Source organism: Aythya marila (assembly GCF_965140915.1).
Source record: "Aythya marila genome assembly, chromosome: 2".
NCBI classification, from domain to species: Eukaryota; Metazoa; Chordata; class Aves; order Anseriformes; family Anatidae; genus Aythya; species Aythya marila.
In genome coordinates, this window is record NC_139043.1 from 53426689 (window position 1) to 53447728 (window position 21040).

Genomic DNA, 21040 nt, shown 5'->3' on the forward strand with positions numbered 1-21040 from the left:
CATAAGAATCCCAAGGCACAGATTTGTTATATTGTTATATACTGCATTTAGCAAAGCCAAGAAAATATCTTAGAGTAGCAGCAATGAAGGGTTTTTAAGAGCTTTGAAAATAGTAACAGTTATGAGTGAATCTACATTTTGCTTACTATGACCAATGATTGGGCCTTGGGGGTTTGCTGTGTTTGTTTTTTCCCTCCAAAGCCCAGTCAAAAATTGTGAGAACAAATAAGCCTGACATAGGGTCAAAGAGTAAGGAAAAGCTCCAACTATGACTGCATCCAAACATGCAGATATGCACATAGGACAATTATCAGCTTTTCTCAGTGTGAAGAAAAATAGCTCTGAAACTTTTCCCAGTTCGATGTGCCAATTCTGCTGTGATAAGCTACGAATTTGGGCTAGCTTACAGTATCATTATTTCTGACCTAATCACTCGTGGATTAGGGAGGAACCCCCCAAAGATTGCTTCATCACCAAGCATCTGAAAGTCAAGAGATACAGAAATCCAAATTAATTGATGAGAGCTCTCTGAGATAGATATGCTCTTGAGCTCAGTACAGTCATTTTTAAATCTTTAGATCAGGCTCCATAGGTGTGCCTGCTTGTTCTCCCCTCTCTAGATGTGGCTGTTGTGGGTCAAGAGCTGTGCACTTCTATACAGGGCAAGGGCTCTTGCAGGTGCTTACTCACCTCCTGCTTAAGAGTGGATGAATCATTTCAGTCACATTAGGAAAAGTCTATAGTCTTTTACCTCAAATTTATTTGAACATCATGAAATCTGGGAAAAAAAAAAAATCTTATTAAAGAAAGAACCCTTTCTATCCACAATTCACCTTCTTCTGAATCCACTTACTTCATTTGAGACCAGAGCAAAAGACGACAAAATGCCCAAACTGACAAAGGTAGATCATAAGGAAAGCTCAGTGATTTCACTGCTTGCCATTCATTTGTTAAAAAAAGCTTTGTCTCTGCATTTGCAAAGGGCACAAATCAATCTTTATGACACATTTGAAGAACATGAAATGTTTTTACCCAGCAATGCAGATAAAGGATTTTACCAAAAACTTGTTTTGTTTTGTTTTTTGGGGGTGGGGTCCTGGTTTTTAGTAATGACAAAAATAAGCGAAAGCTTAAACACAATTCCCTCCCAGAAAAAAAAAAAAAAAAAAAAAAGTTTTCTTTAAATATGTTGTGTTTTGTTCATTAAAAAAAAAAAAATTATAAATTGTGTAAAAACAAAATATCCCTGCATTTAGAAATGATCAGAGTTGAACGTTCAGATTTTTTGCTGACATGAACCGTTACAATTGAATAGTTTCCAAAAGAATACTGCATCAGTATATTTTCCAGCTGCTTCAAAGGGAGGCCTGATTACTTGCTCAAGGCTGTGGATGACATACTGTTGCCAAAAATTGGGATTCCCTGGCTATTTGCTCAAACCACTGGAATTCATCTCCTAATTTGATCACTAGCAATATTTCTGAATGAAGATAGAAGTAAAGAAAGTCTAGAGGCAAAGCTTCTTGGCACAAGAATGCAACTCTGTTAGAAATACTTACAAAAGTCAGGTAATTTGATGGTATTTTACACAGATAAGTAAACAATGGCGAGGGAAAAACCACAAACATAACCAAGTTGAAGCACAAGCTTTTCCTGAAGGTGTGTTCAAAACCTTTTAAAATGATGGTCAGTCTCAATTATAATTTCTTTATTGATAAAGGACCTCAAAAATGGGCTGATCTCTCAGCTCAACGCTTTCTTCCTACTTTTGGAAGATGGTAAGCAACACATCAGTGCAATAAGGGATATCCACAGTCTGTTTTTCAATGCATGGTTACAAACTAGTGCCCATTCCTTGGCATGAATATATGTTACAAACACTGTTTACAGAAAACGTGGTCTTCATAAACCAAATACTAGGTAATTACAATATGCAAGTTTAAGCATTATTCTTTCCTGATTTTCATCAATACTGGCCTTTTTCCATCAGTGAACTCTTTTATCAAGTAAATACATATACTCTTTTTCACATATTCTGTAAAGAGCATCCTTTCAGTAACCAAAGCGCCATCATAATTCAGAATGTTTTTAATGTAAGAGAGAGTACAAAGATCTCCAGGCTTTATTTTTCTGCAAATGTCACCAGTTCCACTTACACTACTGCACCCTGAAACTGGTTTTCCTCTGACCTTATCAAGAACAGCAATTTTCCTGCCTAACAGCACCTGGGATCTTGCCAGAAGAAATCAGAATCTAAAGTAAAGCTCCGAGAGCAGTGGCAGAGTGTGAAAAGAGAAGCGTGTCCTCCAGCCTTCAGAGGCCTTCTGTCAGAAGGGAGCTCGCCCTCATGGGGCTGCTGTAGCTCAGCTGAGGGCCTGCGAAGGGCGCGTGGCAGTTGAAAGGCTTTCTTGTGTGCATGCATTGGTTTAGCTTAATAGAAGCTAAGCAAAGGGCAAACAAAGCAGCCCCGTAGTACCTTTCTGGGGAAGAAAACCTTGGTGCCCACTGGAACTTCGAAGAAGCAAGCTGGCTTGAGAGACCTTGAATCATGTCGTCTGCATAATGCAGACCGTATGCAGCGCCTTGGTCTGATTCCGATGGTGGTAGCGGCGCTTGCCAGCAGTGTGCTAAGAATACAGGTTGGCAGAGAGACAGTGTCTGCGGAGGAGCCTCAAGGAATCCAGCCTTCCTAAACTCAGGGAACGGCAGTGTTAGGGAGAAGCAGGCGCTGTGTCCTCTATAGCATGTAAGATAGGGTTTATTTGAAATGCAGCTGCACTGTATTAACAGTATTTTGTTTCAGGAAGACTGCTTGGCTCCTAGACGCCACTGCAGAGAGGACAGAATAGCAAGGTTTGGGCACAATGGAGCTCAGCTCCATACCCAGGGACTGCAGCCAAGGCCCAGACTGCGAGCAGAAGATCTGCGTGAATCACCCTGAGAGGACTGCTGGAGGCTGAGAGGTTTGCTTTAAAGGGGTCGGGAGTGCAGGCTGCTCAGTGGCAGTAAAAGTGCTATTGCTTGCAAATTTGAAAAGATTTACATGGATTCCTGACATTTACTGTGGTATTTAATGTGCTTACGAGGATGGCATGATTGTTCAGAGTTTTAAAACTGAAAGCAAATTTTCCAGGTCTTTACTGCCTGAGAATGAGGGTAGCTATTCCCCATTTGGTGGCTCCCAAAGACAAACATGCCAACCAGAGAACAAATTGTTTTTCAGTGGGATGTTATTAAATCTAGGCAGGGTTACCTGCAAAGGCTCAAGTTCTGCCAGTCGCCCTGGTAAAAGATTTAATGATACTAACTTGCTTTTAATTCCTGTATCAGCAACCATGTCAAAAAAAAAAAAAAAAACTGTTTTCCTTCATTGTTCACAGACCGTGCTATTTAGAAGATCACTCATCTTTGGAAGAACATTTGGCAACTCCAGAGAGCTATTCACAAAGTCTTGGTTGAGCAGAGCAAGTTGCAGGTAAACCCTACAACCAGTACTTTGCTCTACTAGGCACTGACTTGCTCCAAAATCTGTCCTATGGCATTGCACTCCAACACTTGCTTGTGTATAGCGGTAGGATAATTCTGCTCTTCAGTTGTGGTGGTTTTACCGTGCTGGGCAGCTAAACCCCACAACCGCCTGGGCAAAGAGGCATGGTATTGAGTGGGTGTACCACATCCCTTACCACCCACAAGCCTCTGGGAAGGTTGAGAGGTACAATGGACTGTTAAAGACTATGTTACGAGCATTAGGTGCTGGGCAGCTAAACCCCACAACCGCTCTCTCACTCCCCCTCCTTTAGATAAGGAGGGGGAGAAGTAAAGCAAAGAACAACTCACGGGTTGAGATAAGGATAATTTAATTAAAGGGAAATAATTATAATAATTAAATAAAGACTACCATGAACTAAACAATTTAACTAAGGGGAAAATAAAAGGGAAAGGGGAAAAAGGGAGGAAAACAAACAAACAAAATAAATGAAAGCTATATGGAAGTGCAGAGGAAAGAAATTACTCTCTACTTCCCACAAATGAGCGATGATTGACCACGTCCTTGAAGCAAGGCCTCAACGCACGCAGCCGGTGTTCGAGAGGAGGACCGACGTCTTCTCAACGAGAGCCCACCCCTCCCCTCTTCTTCCTGTTTCCACCTTTTATTGCTGAGTGTGACACCACATGGTATGGAATATCCCTTTGATTGGTTTAGGTCAGCTGCCCTAGTGATGTTTCTCTCCTCACTTTTTTGCCCACCCCCTAGGAGGGTTAGAGAAAGGCCCAATGCTGTGCCACTGCTGCTCAGCAGTAGACACAACACTGGTGTGATAACACTGCTGTTCCAGCTACAAGTACAGAGTACGGCACTGAATGGGCTGCTGCCGGGAAAGTTAACATTCCAGCCAGACCCAGTACATCAGTGTGATATGCAGGAACGATGGCATGTGTAGGTACATGTTAATGTTTGTGATGAGCTTTGGGTCCCCTTCTAATAACGACTTTGTGTGGAGGGGAAAAGGAAATGTCAAAGTGATGCTCAAGTTATTCCCCAGAGTCTAAGAATCACTGAATTGTCTAGGTTGGAAGAGACCTCAAGATCATCGAGTCCAACCTCTGACCTAACACTAACAAGTCCTCCACTAAACCATATCGCTAAGTTCAACATCTAAATGTCTTTTAAAGACCTCCAGGGATGGTGACTCCACCACTTCCCTGGGCAAACCATTCCAATGCCTCACATCCCTCTCAGTAAGAAAAATCGTGCACTGAAATTTCTCACGGTGTTCTCATTCCTGAGAAGCCGTAGGAAGCACCTCACCTCGGGATCTTCTGAGAAACAATAAGGAGTAAGATCACTCAAAGGGCAGCCTGTGGGGGAACCATGCCAACTATGGAATTGGAGGACTGCAATCCATTTAAACTCAGGCATCTCTAGTTTGTAGACTTCACAGCAGCTTGTCTAGATTTACAGGTTCATCCTGCTGCTGTAGGAGGTTCTGAAAATTCAGTCTCTCCATCATTGTCCTATTTCATATTTATAACTGACAGAACTGTTTTTCTTTCTAAAACTGAAATTCCCTCTCTCTCTCAAGCACCATGGGAACATAAACCTGGGTAGCCTCCTGGAGGGGAAATTCTCCAAAGTCACAAGGTGGTGCAAAGCCACTGGCAAAGATCTTCTTAACCTAGAGGCTGGAAAGCAGGACATTTAAAAGGCAGAGTTATTTCAACTATCAAAGGTGATGCATTGAAAAAAAAAACAGACAGACAGTGGCTCCTCCATTATTTCTCAAATACACTATCTCACTTCTTTTCAGATAAGTGCACCTGCACTCATTTCTCATAAACTCTTTTTTATTAAAAAAAAAAAAAAAAAGGCCATCTCTATTTACACCAGAATGTGAAATAATAAATTGCCCAGTTTCCTGCTGTGTGAAAATGAGGAGTTCATCACACAGGGAAGCTGAAATTTCTTATTGCAATAGAAAAATTTATTTAATCATAAGAAGTGTGACATTAGAATATATGTAAAATTTCTCATAAGTTTATGTTTTTGTTAATTGCTCCTGTTAGGGGAATGTAATGTCAAGGGTTTCCAAAACAAAATATTTTCTTTTAAAATACACAGTCGAAGCTTTCAGGTACCTGAAAAGTTCACGTAAATACTTTCTTTAGAAACAATTAATCTGTACCGTGAATATTTCTTCTCACTGATAAATGCATTTCCTTATGCCAGACACATAGAACTTTCCCTGCCAAAAGTTCTATTTCTCTGTGTCTCATTTGGCATTTTATCAGATTGGGTTGTAAGACATCTGACATGAACCTATTAGTTTCCTTATTTAAAACATTTAGTATATGCTGTATTATGAGTTCTATTTCACCAATAATAAATGGTAATCATTCAGGTGTCTTCCATAAAATGTTCATTCTAACATATTTTATGCAATTTCTAATATATTTTTATGCATTTTATACTATCTACCTCTTTATTTCTTTTCCTCTACTATTTTCTTATTCTGTGACTCTACTTTCATGCCCTCTATAACTGCTGTTGCTGCTCTTTTTTCTGTTGGTCTGGACATAGCAGCATAGGTCAGGCAGCATGGAAGCTATCAAAAAATTGCTGCCTGATTAGGGTTTTGTTGTTGTTGAAAAATAATTATTGACTACCTCTGTTCCCTCTTTCACTTTCTTTCCATCCTTCAATCTGCCTGTGATTTTCCCCCTCTCAGGCTTCAAGCTGAGACTACGCTCTCTAACATTTTCTAGTTCATTGGAGGTCATTAGCAAAGAGCTTCAGAGAGGCTAGACAGCATGTTTGCTCTTTTCATGTTGTTGTATTTCAATTTTTGATGGGACAGAATGTATTAAGATCTTCTCCAGTACTCTTCATTTCACATAAGCTCTTTGCTCCTTATGATCTAGGAAAAAAAAAAAAAAAAAAAAAGTACACACATACTGTTTCTTGCTTTCACAGCTGAGAAACAGCAGAGCCACAATTTCAAAGGTAAGGAACATGCTACTCTATACAGACACGGGCATATGTCTTTACATCACTGATACACAGACCCAAATTGAATTCATGTATGTGACCAGGTGCTTTATTATTTATGTATGGAATTAAATTATAAGCTGTATGTATAATAAAATACATGTGCAATTGTAATGCAGAAAGCCTTGAAAATCTGCCCCATTGTGCATTTTTATAGCTTATTTTCCAAAGTCACCCAAGTTCTTATTACAAGCCTGTTTTAGACCCTGCCAAATTCTAGAGACTGTTTGTCAGACCATTCAAGCCTGCCAAATGTGCCTCCTCCAGCTAGCTCTCTGGAATACAAAGCCACCTAAATCTAATAGGTCCTACCCAGAATGAGATTTTGAGCTATTCAAATCAACTGCTACCAGCACATTTTCTTCACAGAGAATGGTATTCCTCCAAAGGGATTCCACATTCTGAATAACAGGCAGGGAAAGCCTTGATAAGGTCAGGAAGTGAAAAGATACACTGTTAAAACAGTAGTTTAAGAGACTACTAACAAGTAAACAGGAGTTTTCAGAGTGACCTATTTTCTGTGGAGGAAACAACGAAAAACTCGGAGATCAATTGGAGGAGGAGGCAGCAGCAAAGGACTCCTGGGGATTCTAGAGGAAAGGTTCATTTAAGAAAACGAGGAAAGTACAGCAGCAGGCAAAAAAATAAAAAAAAAATCATTCATTCACTCTTTCAATAGCATTAAGAGAATTTGCATATCCATTCCTGTTTCAGAGGCTTTGAGATTTTGTTTTTCTCCAGCTGTTTTTCTTATCATTGTGGCATGCTTTCTCTTCACACACACAGCCACTTAGCTCTCCGACATTCTCTTTAACAGACTGCTGGCATCTTTCAGCTGCTCTCAGGCCTTCCCTTTTAAATCTCCCAGCTGCCTCTCTTACCCCTCACATTACTGGCCTACTCATCTCGTGTATTTTATTTTTTTTTTTTAAATCATTTCCAGCTGCCACATTTGGTGCTCTAGATATTTTTCATTCTCTCTCTGCCCTAGAATACATCACTTTGGAGTGGTTTTTGGGGCTAATGGGTTGACAGCAGATTTCAAAAGCCTCTTTTTGCCCTAATAGGAATTTCATCCAAATCCTCTAAAGATTTGCACCAAACTGATCATTTCTTTTGGCTATTGGTGAATGCTGGGAAGGCGACAGGAGGAAGGCATGCTGCTAAATCCTCAAGGTGGCAAAAATACAACGATCAATGATCAGATAATCAAATCCCACCTCTTTTTCTTTCACAGATCTCACGTATCTTGCTCTCTGTCCTCTAAATATTGCCCAAGCTCCTACAGTGTGTGAAAAAGTTCTGAAATTTAGAAGAAATTTCAATTTATGGTTTAGAATCACTTGCTCAACACTGTCCTGATCATTACGCTGCTTTTGTAGACTGCAGTCTCTGGAACTGACATGGAAAAGGCTTTATGTATGTTTAAGAACCATACTTCAGCACATGTGAGTCCTTTGACTTTCATGGTCAAGAAACAAACTGTAGACACCGTGTAAATGACTGTTTAGACACACACTTGGTGGTTATTCTCATGCACTGTTTTGCCCTTTAAGAAATGCATAACACTTTCGTTTTATCTTGGCTTTGCAGTAGTTTATACCAAACCTGTATGGCTATAGGCAATTCTAATTGTCATCTAATTAAATTTACTCAAAATTAAATTCAAAGCTATTAGACTTCTTTCCTTCTTAACTTTGGCAAAAGTCAAATGAAAATCTGGCCAGGGGGAGGTGCTTAAATGTTATAGGATCTTAACTGGGTCTTCTACAAGCTCCCCTTCAACAATGTCATTTGAATAAACATGCTTGAAGGCTCAGGGAAGGATAGTGGGGCGGGGGGGGGGGGGGGGGGGGGAGTAAAGACCCTTTTTATAAAATCCAGATAGAAGCTGATTTACCCACTGGAGTGGACTGGGTGAAGCACTTTCTCAGCAACAAGTGCCCACTGTCCACAGCTGAGCAAAGACAAAATGTGTCAGCATCCAGCACTTACTTTGAAATAGGTCACAAACTCAGAAAAATCTCATTTATAATCAGTCTGCAAAAAGGAGCACCTATTAGAAACTGCCTAAGGAAGGAACCCTCTTCTGCCACTGTGGCTCCTCTCCTCATCCTCTTTTCTTTTCCTCCCTTAAGCTCCTGGCACAGGGAGAGGAAAAAAAGGACTCCTGGATCTGCTTGCTCTAGAATGAAAAAGGAACTGTGTGTTGAGGTTTTGGAAAACATCAAGAGGAGCTTGCACTTTAAGAACTGATTTGGTCACTACAGTGGTCAGGATAGAAGCAAGCATGAAATTGGCAAGATAAAGAAGAAGAGAGGCTGGAAGAAATGTTTTAAAGACAGTTGCAGACATTTTCACACTGCTTAAAAACTGTTCCCCTGCCACAGTGGCCATCTCCACTGTACAGGGAAATCGTTTAAAGTTCTTCAGATATCTTCAAAGAACTTTGGATCTGGTCTTGTGGTCTTGCCTTCAGATTAGATTATTTTAATAAAATGCATTAACAAACATTTTCCAACAAGCATGAGTGTGGATGAAGTCAGGACAGCTTTGGGCTCTTCAGAACACAGATGATTGTTACCCAAGGTCCTCCCCAGCTTGGTTTCTGGTGCTTCAAAAAAGCTTTTCAAATGCTCTTGAAAGAATCTGCAAGTTGGCTCATGAAATAAAGGAAAATCAAATTCCACAATTAACTAAGCAGTCATCTAGCACATGCAGCTCTCCATACTTGCCAAGTACTATCAATACTCTAAAAAAGAACCCTCTTAATAAGAAATGTTGTTATATGGATTAGGCTAAGCTGGGGTTGCCTAGCTCCAAAGGAACCAAATATGGTGACTGTGACACAGCACTCTACCTTCCACATGAGATCACCAGATATCTTTGATAGTGAGGAATGAGAATGGGATTATATATTCAGCATGCAAAATACAGAATCACTTTCTACATCTAGGGTTGCATCAAGTTAAATGGCAAGAATGTGATCAAATAGTTTCCCTCTTTAAAATAAAACAAGCAAAAAAAAAAATCCCCCTCTTATTGTCTGATGACTACAGGAATGTGACAAGTGCTGTCTGATGATGACAAACACTGCAGTCCTATATGGTATTTGACGAGTACTGAACACTGTAGTATGGTACAAAGCAGGAATTGTGTCTAACAGAAAATGCAAAGTCATTTCTCCAGGCCTGACTTTATTCTAGGAAAATTATCTTGCTCCCTGGCCAAGAGATGTGTAGATCCTCTGAGTTACTGGTGGAAGGAGCTTCTTTTGGCTGCTTGTAAAAGGAGGCAAGTGGAGGCTAAGTATCTTAGCTTAGCTAAGATAAAACTTGCATCTGGGGATTCTTCATCTAGTTCCTGCTCCACGCTGGTGAGGCCTCACCTCATGTACTGGGTAAAGTTTCATGTGTCACAACATAAGAGGAACATAAAACTATTAGAGAGCATCCAAAGGAGGACTACAAAGATGAAGGGTCTGGAGTGGAAAATATATGAGGAGCGGCTGAGGTCCCTTGGTTTGTTCAGCCCCGAGCAGAGCAGGCTGAGGGGAGGCCTCATGGCGGCCTGCAGCTCCCTCAGGAGGGGAGCAGAGGGGCAGGCGCTGAGCTCTGCTCTCTGGGGACAGTGACAGGACCCGAGGGGACGGCATGGAGCTGGGACAGGGGAGGGTCAGGCTGGGGGTTAGGGAAAGGGTCTGCACCCAGAGGGTGGTTGGGCACTGGGACAGGTTCCCCAGGGAAGCGGTCACAGCACCGAGCCTGACAGAGTTCAAGAAGTGTTTGGACAGTGCTCTCAGACACATGGGCTGATTTTGGGGTGGTCCTCTGGGTACCCAGGAGTTCGTGATCCATGTGGGTCCCTTCCAACTCAGGATATTCTGTGATTCTAGCTTTGTTTTATTATATATATGTTTTCCACTGTTTATTTGTTTGCTTGTTTTTGAATAGAAATATAAGACAGGGATTGCCAGATTTTGCATCTTTGGTTAAAATTGAACTAAGTCCTGAAGATAGTTCACAGAGACTATCATAAAAGCAATACAGCAACACGATAAATTACAAATGTATTTTATCAGCAGCAATAGTACTCTGTTGCTAATTCACAGAACAATCTCTAGCAGCCTGAAAGATATAAATTTAGATTGTGATATCAGAGATTGTCAGTAAGGAATATTAGTAAGAATAGCCTGCATTTAAATAGACCATTTGAAACCACTGGAGGAAAATGTTCAAGATATATTTTAACTACTTGCCATTTCAGAAGGATCAAGATGGATTTACTTTGTGAAAATTTGTAATTGAAATTATCAAAATATGTCTATTGTAAAGAGTGGCATCTCCTGTAAATAGTTCATTAAAGAAGGAAAAATTGTCTAAGCAGAGATGAAAATGGAAGGAATATCTTCCACCACATTTCTCCTTGTTTGAAATGATGTTTTCTCTGAAAAAAAAAATAAAATAAATTCCTTACAGAAAAATTGCATAAATATGTAGTCCATTTAAATGTTCATTTACAAGGGTGAATGAAGTGCACAAGGTCTTCTAAGGGCTAGGAGGGAAGGACTATTATTTTTGTTAGATTAATTTTCAATACTCATCTTCCAATAAATCTAGTCTCAGCATCTAGTTAACTGAGCTGACACTGCGTAGATGCTGTACAATGTTTATATTACATGTGGTACATATTTCCCTGTTGCTTTTGCAAATGAACATTTGTAACTCTAAAAGTCACACACTGTAAGTGAAGAACAGATGTCACAGACTTGAATCCCTATCACTGAACACTAAGGTATGAGAGAATGGGAGGAATTAACCAAATATAGTAAACAATTTCACATAATTGCATATTGAATTTTATCTCACATATTTGTGGAATACCAAACACGTATGTAACACGTTCATTTTATGCTTAAAACACAAGTATTTTTTGCATATTGGGTATCTTCTTTTAATCAACAAACTATTTTAGTGTTGAGACAAAGTTGTCTGTTTTCACTTGTACACACTTCAATGAACACAGCTGTCTAAAAGCCTTTTCTACATAGACTTTCCTACAACATTTCTCCTGTGTTATAGAATCATAGACTCATCCAGGTTGGAAAAGACCTTCAAAATCACCACGTCCAATCATCAACCTGACCTACCAATTCCTATTGCTAAATCATGTCCTTTAGTGCCATGTCTACATGCCTCTCAAATACCTCCAGGGATGGGAACTCTACCACTTCCCTGGGCAGCCCATTCCAATGCCTGAACACCCTCTCCATGAAGGTGTTGCATGGTATATCAGTTCTTTATGAGGACTTTTGCTCACTGCAGTGTGAATAAATGTGCATGCATCCGCATGTGGATTAAAAAGCTAGACAACGCACGGAATGTAAAAGATGCACTCACCACGGAACAAACACAGGTGTGGTACCACAAAGCTGCAAACCCAAACACCTCAGAGGACTGTGTAGAGGAAGGGACTTTCAAATAAGTTTAGTATCAGTGGGTCATATTTTATTCTTTTGTAGCTTTCACTGAGTTTGTCCAATGACATTGTGTGGTGGGTGCTCTTGTAAAAAAAAAAAAAAAAAAAAAATCTAGAAAAATACAGGTATTAGTTCATGTTTTAAGAGAAGTGCAGATTATATAAGTGCTTTCAAAATACTTGAGCGATGAGCTGGAATTATTGCATTATTGCAGTTTTAATGGTCATTTTTACCTCGTTAAGACAGTGGACCAATACTGAATGTCTATTAAATGACTGTTACTCGGACAAAATAAGGCAGCAGGCTTTTTATAAGTCAGTAGTCATAGCAAAGGCAGGTTCTTTACAAAGTTGTGGAAAATGTTTTAAAAGTTGTTGCATATAAACAAAATGATTGTTAGAAAGTCTTAGTTCTTCCTGTACCAGAGTTTTACAGCCTCAGAATCAAGGATCGTGCTGTAAAGTCCAACATTGCCTCCATTATCCAAACGTAGCACTTGTGTAAATACGAGCATTAGGCTATGCATCGTTTCTAGTCTCCTTCCTCTTTTTAGGACAGCACCCCAAGTGTCCTGTCAGTACGTACAACCCATAGAGACGACCAAATATTTGCTGCTACAACATACCCATGGAGCTGGTAACGGGCAATCCCACTTTATCCCACACACCACCAGCCAAAATAGCCAGTAGTGCTGCCAGACTCAAAATACCTCACTCTGTCCTTTTGATAATACCAAAGGACAGGAGGCCCACAGATTCAGATCCATCACTCTTCTGAAACAGATGCAACTTGATGGGAAAAGTATCATAAAACAAGTGAAGAGCCAGTTGTATCATAAAACTTGATTTGAGGCAGTTGAGCCAGCTGTATCATAAAACAACCAAAGAGCCAACTGGCACGTATTCCACTGCTTTTTCACCATTGATGTGAGCTTTACTCACTACCTGTATAGCTACTGATACACAGGTTAGATAGCAAGTTATTTCATAAAGCACGTAACACCTTCTAAATACAGACATTTGTGCTGAGCTGTAGCACTGCAAAGCTATCTGAATGCAGAGCCCACAGCATGACAGGTATGACTGAGGCTCTCAAGTGCAAGTTATTCTTATAAAGCCCAATGCAAAGTTCAACAACTGAGCTTTTGATCCACAGCATTTGGTCTGTGACTCACGCAGGAATTTGACACGTTCCGACTTTGCTGTAAGTATCTTGACGGAGGCTTCCTATGTGGTTAATAAAAAATTAATAGAATAACATCTTGCACTCAGATCAGTCCGTGGCTCACTGATGCCTACCAGCACAACGTCAGAGCCCCTGCTTCCCAACGGCACATCTGTGGCCAGCATCTGAATTGTGTGTCTACTGGGGAGGCTTTGTGGGCATGACTGGACAATGACCTGGCAATATACATTACAGAAGCTGCTGTTGACTGGCATATATGTTTGCTACAGTCACATAAATAAAGTTTTAAATCATTAACAGCGTGCACATTTCTAGTTGGAGATTATATTTCAAATCATTCAAACAATTGCATGAATGCTGTGACAGACATGTAGCAGCTATAAATCAGCAGATCTCTGCAGCTTTCTGTACAGGTCTGGTGACCTAGAAGAACTGAGAATCTGACCTGAAACATTTAATAGGTAAAAATAATTGTTACAGATAAGAGCCTACTTCTAAAATATTAAGAGAAATATTTATATCACGGTCCCCAAAAATATATTAGCTGATTAATACTACACAAAGACATAATCCTTGCCCTAAACAGGTAACAACCTCATCTGAAGATAAGGAAAGTAGGGAAAAATATGATACCAGAGAAGTTTAATACAATACTATCTTCAAATTCTGCAGTGTTTTCCATATTAACAATGATTTATCTCACAAACAGAAGAGGATGGGAAGAACACATTTGTTCTGGACCATATTTAATTTTTAGTTAAAATCAAAAAGCCCCAAGCCACTGTCAAAGCAAAACTGCCACCCAAAGCCATCCCCAGCTGAGAAAACAATCTGTGATTGTATTTAAAATACTTAGCGGTGGCCTGTCCAGACTTTGTACCCAAAAAAAAAAAAATATGTCCCCTTGACAAAGAGGAAATAAAAAACATGCTAAAAAATCTTTGGCACAGGAAACAATTATGTAGCAATAATGAGGTGGCAGTAATGAGGCTGTTTTTTGATCCCAAGCTAATTCAAACAGTTAGAAGATGTACCAATACATACCAATGTACCAAATAAGTCCCACTCCCCTTTCAAATTTGAGGGGAAAAAATAAAAAATAATTAAAAAAAAATGGGAGAGTGAGATTTTCCAGAATCAAGTCCTATGAATTAATTTAAGAAATCTTCATTAAAATTGTAAAAATTTGGAGATAATGTAGAGGGAGCCACAGGATGATTTGTAAGCACTTTCAATTCTACATTTACTTCCATTGTATTGAAATCACTCTTATTTAGTCCGAAGCTCCATTCAACAAACAATTTGTGCCTGAAATAACAAAAAGTAGCTTGTCCAAGTTTCCTAACAGATCCATGGATAAGACCACAAAGCACTAGTCTACAGGGAAAAGCAGTCGACTTGGCAAGTCTGCATGTGGTATGCTGACCTTTTTTTCAGAAAAGGTCACCACAGAGTCAGGTTCCTGAACTTCCCAGGGATTCTGCAGCTCTAAAGCTAGGGGTGGTTCAGACTATAGCATCATGACAGCCTGAAGCAAAATGAATAAAACAGTTTTTTAGTTCCCACAAAACCTTTTCAGGAGTCTAGGAGCAATCAGGAGTGGTATCACTCCAGTTCCTGGTGGTCAGCAACTGTGAGCATTGCTAAAAGCCTCAGCAAGAGCATATAAAAGCAGCTGCACTTGGGTGAAAAGCTGCACGTTTTGGGGTTTATGGGAGGAGGTCTGACTGTCCGTTGTCTGCTCTGAGCATAACGAAGAGTGTGCAGCTTACAGAGCTATCAAGCAGCGCTCTTTGCCACAATCAATGCACTTAGAAAGAAAAAAAAAAAAAATAGATTTTTTTAACAAGTATTTTTAGAGGAATAAAAGCACACTTTACACCTCCAACTGCAGGAAGCAAGTTCTAAGCCATGACAGGTTATAATAAATTGATTTGCTAAACGTGCAAATAGAAACCCTTGAGTTCCACAGCACTTTAAGCAATGGAATGACAGACTGAAACAGGTTTAACCCTGATACTAGGGTAAATCTTAAATTATGTGTGCAAAGTCTTTCGGTTTTTCAGGGTGTGGCTCACATACAGAATGGTCAAACCAGTTTTTAAAGAGGAAAAACTCAGAGCAATGATTTTAAAGAATCACAGAATAACTCAGATAAAGAGCTGTAGATGATATAAATCATATCACTATTATTAATTTCAAAGGAGCTACAGCTGCTACACTGTTGAACTTTTGGACGATTCTTTCAGATGAAAGTATGTTAAATTTTGTAAAACATGCTTTTATCAGTTTTATATATTTTTAGCTATAGCTCCCTGTTTTCATGTTTTTAGGTTACATCAGGAAAAAATAGATTTAAATAAGGCAGAAGCAACTGCATGGAAGGACTCCCTCGCTGAAGTTAAGAAACCAAGAAAAAGTAGGAGGGTTGGTCTAGACGATCTCCACAGGTCCCTTCCAATGTGACCAATTCTGTGAGTCAGTGATAGATATTTATACATACATTATATATCACATGATATATGAAAATTTTATATTGCGTATCATGTAAATAAAGGAAAGTTAAAGAAAAACTAACCTGATTATTTGCTTTAAATGGATGTCCAAACTAAAAAAAAAAAAAAAAAAAAGCATTAGCAAAGAAAAACAGTAAAAGATATCTAAGATAGATTTTAATGACACATTGCAATTCAATGTGTGCAACAGAGATGAGACCCTTAGTACTGGAATCCTTATACAAACTAGATCACTCATATGTGAAGCATCATATACATGTCATACACATGACACACCAGTTGCAATACAATACGGGTTCACTTGTTCTTATCATTTCACACGTAATCCCACCTCTCCAGCTAGTCTGAAGTCTATGAATGCTGCATAAGGGGAGCTAGAAGCGCACCCCTAGCACCCAAAAACGCTTTTTTAAAAAAGAGGGAATGTGATTGCTTTTCAACCAAGTATTAACACCAGGCAGAACTTTCTGCTGCCGTACAGAAACTGAGTAATCGTGCCCTGTGCAGGTGGAGCGTGGGAGGTGAAATGCACAGGCAGTGAATGAGGTGGCAGGGCAAGACACACACCCACCCACACAGCAGCTGCACCAGTCAATAGCCCCAATATCGGAAGGAGACAAGCTTTCTTCAGAGGTGAGCTGATTCAGCTGCACAAAGGCTTTAGGAGGTTCTTGCTGACATTTTTGCTAATTATTTGCTGAATTACAGCTATCTCCTATCAAATAAGGGTAGCAGCTCAGCTGACTTCAGCTGGAACAGGAGTAGGCCCATAAGGACAGCCACCTGCTCTTTCAAATCAATGGCTAAACTTGTGTTGGCTTCAATCATCCTGGAACAAACAGACCTTTAAACCTGGAGCTCTCCCTTAAACAAAAAACGGACTAAAATCAGCAGGTGTTTTGCTCAGAAAGGTTCCTGTATAAATTTCCAATTTCTAAAAACAACCCCATGACAGATAAAACTGCACTGGCAATCTTCTACTTGGTGTCTACACTGAGATGCGTTCTTGTAAGAGGAAGAGACTTGAACATCTGTGATGACCTGAACCTTCATTCGTTATCCTCTTCCTGGTCAATATTAGGTAACGTGAATATGTAGATACGTACTTTAACTCACACGTGAAGCTAATTGTTCTCATGCTCTTAGTTTTTGGCATTCAGCCAACAGTCAGATACTCATGGTAACTGTAAATCTAAGTTTTGTTTGTATTCCTTACAAAATTAATATTTGCATATCTGAAAGTGAAGAAATTAAATAGGTAGTGATTGATGTCCTAGAACCCATATCCAAAATGTCAACAGGAGAGTGAAAAATAAAGTAACTAGTGAAAGCAAACAAATAATAGGCCCTTCTGTTCTGCTTTTGTTAATTGAATGGTTAATGACCACACAAGACATGCAACCTTTTGGCCGGGGAAATGTATCGCAATAAAAATCAGGACACCCACTCAACAAACCCCCTATGTGGAGCATCAGGTTCTCTACCAATTTTGTTCAATAACACTGAAAACAAAAAAGATTTAAGGAAGATCTGCTAGCGAGGATTCCTAGGAAAGCTATACTACAGAAATATTTCAACTTTTGAAAAGTTATGACATTAACACTGGTGAACCATTATAGATATTGATGGATGACTTGGGAAGAAGGAATTATATGCGTTGCTCACCAGAACTGATAATGGAGATCAGCCTATGGTTCCAAGAATGTTAATGTGAGAGCCCTCTTCTCTTTTGTTTCCCTAAAAGATTTCACTCTATTGTTTCTCCAGTGCATTTTATTTTCCTTTTGTTAAGTGCTGTACAAGAGAACTCTCACCAGTTCATTCCTTGCTGCCGATGAAATGCAACCCAAGGTCCCCCAGTGTGGTTCGTACCTTTGCTTATCACTGATGTGCATACACAGGAAGTTACAGAAGCCACAGTCAAACCACTCAACCAAGCTGATAGGTTTGGCTGATTATTACAGGTAGAATGAAGCTGGTGGCTGGAAGAGGCTGACATTTCAGGATTGGTCAGCTCAGATGTGAGCAACAACCTTTTATGTACTGTGGGATCAACATGTGCCTTTAATGCTGGTTTGACTTTTTAAGCAATACTTTCTTCATGGCGATACACAGCTGTTTTGGTTAATACCCTTTAATGTTTTACAAACACCACAAGACACACAGCGTTTAAACAACACTATATAAGCTGCAACACCTGAGTTTATCTTATACTGGAAAATGAGTTGGAGCTGCCTACAACGCATGCATAACTATAAATCTAAGGGAAGACCTTACAAGTGCTTGTGGGCCACAGATTCTTTATGAAGGTGTTTCTGGTTTCTTTCTTTTACATTGAAAATGTTTACATCTTATCCTAGAAGGATGTGTGGGATGTTGGATAAAACAATCTTTTTATCAACTATTATCGGGTTGTTTCACAATATTATAAATATTTTATTTACTGCTGAATTTATATTATATTCTAAGCAATTCTGTTTTCCTTCAAACCTTAGTATACTGTCAGTCATATTAGCTGATATTGGAAAATCGAATCTTCATCATATTTCTTTCTTGTGCTCATTTTTTCATACTTAAAGACAAGTCAGGGCCAGTTCTAAATTACATTAGGGGAAACTTATATAGAACCAACAGTATTGTTTCAGAGGTACTGATATAACTGAACCAGAATCTAAGCTGAAGTTCTTATTTACACCAACACTTTATAAATTTTTGATGCTCATGGTCTAATTCATAAATCAGCTTTAGAGTGATGTTTTCCTTTTTTTCCTTTATGAAGATACAAGAATGTCACGTTTGATGGGGGGATTAAAAGAGAACTCCAAGATGAATTATTCAGGAGAGCAAGCAATATTCTTGAAAGAAAATGATAGCTTCTAGAAATATTGTGCAGTATGTACAGAGCCCAAGTAAATACAGTAAAGCAAGAAAATAAAAATGAAATAAATAACTGGTTTTGAAACAAAAAGATTGTTTCTGGTACCTCAATCATTGGCCCACATTTATTCAAGTGAAACATTAACCTGGAAATGTAGGGTGAATTGCTGATCCTGTTGGTCACTGGCAAAACATTCACTGACTTGAGGGGGAACAAGATTTTACACCAGCAGTGTGAAGTATTTACAGTTCTTTCTAATCTATTTTAGGCATCAAACTTAAATATGTTGTTTTCCTTCTCTTTGCTCCTTCTTCCCTTCTTGGAAAAAAAAAAAAAAAAAAAAAAGTAGACTGGAAGATGATCTGGCTAAAAAGGCAAAAATTGTTTTTGGCTTTATATTTGTTCCTCTATTTTCATAGCAGAAGTTAATTCATAGATTATGGTAATTGAAAAAGTAAGGGAAAAAAGTCAGACATTGTACAAAGTATATCAGGCTAAGGTCCTTATAAAAATAAAAGCCCTTCTAAATTCAACAGAAGAAATAATTCTGCAACAGCTGAATGAGAAAAGAATACATTGAGAAGGACAGATTTCAGAAAAGGTGGCTGTTCTCAAGAAGCTCTCAGAGTACTGCAAACTAAAAAGGTGGGTCTCCATTTGCCATGGAGAAGGTGAAAAGCAGGGTAAATGACTCTGCTAGGCACTTTGCTGCTGTGCCTGATCAGCAACTTGTACCTAATCTAGGCAGTCATCATTTGTAAAATAATAATTTAGGCTGACAAAACTGCATATTAATTTGAGTAATGTACTGTACCTAGGGATCCATGCCAGCTGTCTCATTTTTCAGGAGGATGTAAAACTGAGATATCCTCAGTCTCCCAAGTCCGTGGTTGGGGGAGAGGTTGAAGGAGCAGAAGAAAATTCACACTGCTATCGCTCCCGGCATTCCAGTTCTGTATTGGAAAAGCATAAAATACCTCAGTACCTTTCAAGAATAAATCACAGATTTCAGAGACTGACATTCAGAACTTCCCCCCTACCTTCTATATTAGGATTAGTAAGCATACTAAGCCATGACAAGGCCAAGCATGGTGTAAATAGTGAGGCAAAGGTCTTTATTTTCTGCCAGTGAACTGTTCTAATGGGGGGACTGAGTGGCTTTCTCACCCACCCAGAGCCAAGGAGCTTGGAGATGGACAAAACCAGCTAAGTACACTGTTGGTAGAAGGGGTAGCAAATGTTACTCAGCAGCAAATTCACTATAGTTAATTTGAAATAAAGAACCAAGAGATTCTGTCTCTAAGTGGGTTTCTCTGACACACATCCTCTCTGATGAACTGCTCACTGAATAAGGACACAGTCTAATAAAGTGCTTGGAACAACACTAAATTATACCTGTCAGAATACACATCTAGTTACCTGCTCACATTGCTCTTTGCTTTCCTATGAAGTGTTCTGTTTGTAAAAACTACAACCAACAACAACATCGGTGCTATCATATGCATGGTGGAGTAAGAGACATAGTGGGAGACAAATGTGAAAGACTAGTAAGGCAAATGTGAAAGATCTAGTAAGAAAAAACTGCAGCTGAAAGAAAACAGATTAAAACAGCAGATTTTCATGCCTGACCCATTTGCAAGTCCTGAAGGGGACTGGAACTCGTGAAGATGCTGAGACACTTCGGATGAGCCAAAGCAGCAATGGCATGAAGATCAGGAAGCATTTTTGGTAGTTTTTGACTTTCAGCAATATCTGGATACACGTGCATTTTCCTCACAGATGGCTGGACTACAAAGCACTGAAAATCACGAGGTCAAGCTGCAACTATCCTACCAAGATGCTTCACAGCTCATCTCTAGGGCTGGCACAGTGGCCAGAACCATGGTGAAGCTGTCCTGAAACCCAAAGCAGAACCGTATATTCAACTACAAAGCCTGACACAGTACCTCGCTCTGCTTAGTGATGCTGATGCATAGCCAGAGGACACTGCTGGTCTCTCAGAGGGTCCCATGCAGCCTAGATGGAAAGAAACAGCTAAGAAGCTCGAGCAGAAATGCTGGTGATTCTAAAATGGGAAAATTACCATTGACCAATGCTTTGTCAATCATTTTGACTGCTCCTTCCACAGTTTTCCTACGTGACAAAGAGTAGTTGCAGATGATGTAATGCTGCATTCACACACCTGCAAGTTTTGTTTTCCTTCCCCTGATTCTCAGTTAAATCACCCTCATGAAAAGTATTCCTTGCAAATTTCTTCTTGTAATTAAAATCATGAAACTTCGCTTGAAATCTGTAACAAAACGCAGCACTGTTTAAAACGGGATTTTAAGCAGTACCACAGAAGCCTGTATCTCCTGATAATAAATACATAGGCAATGTAAATACTTAGCAGAATTGGAGCCCAAGCTTATGATACTCACTGAGTAGCTTTCCCA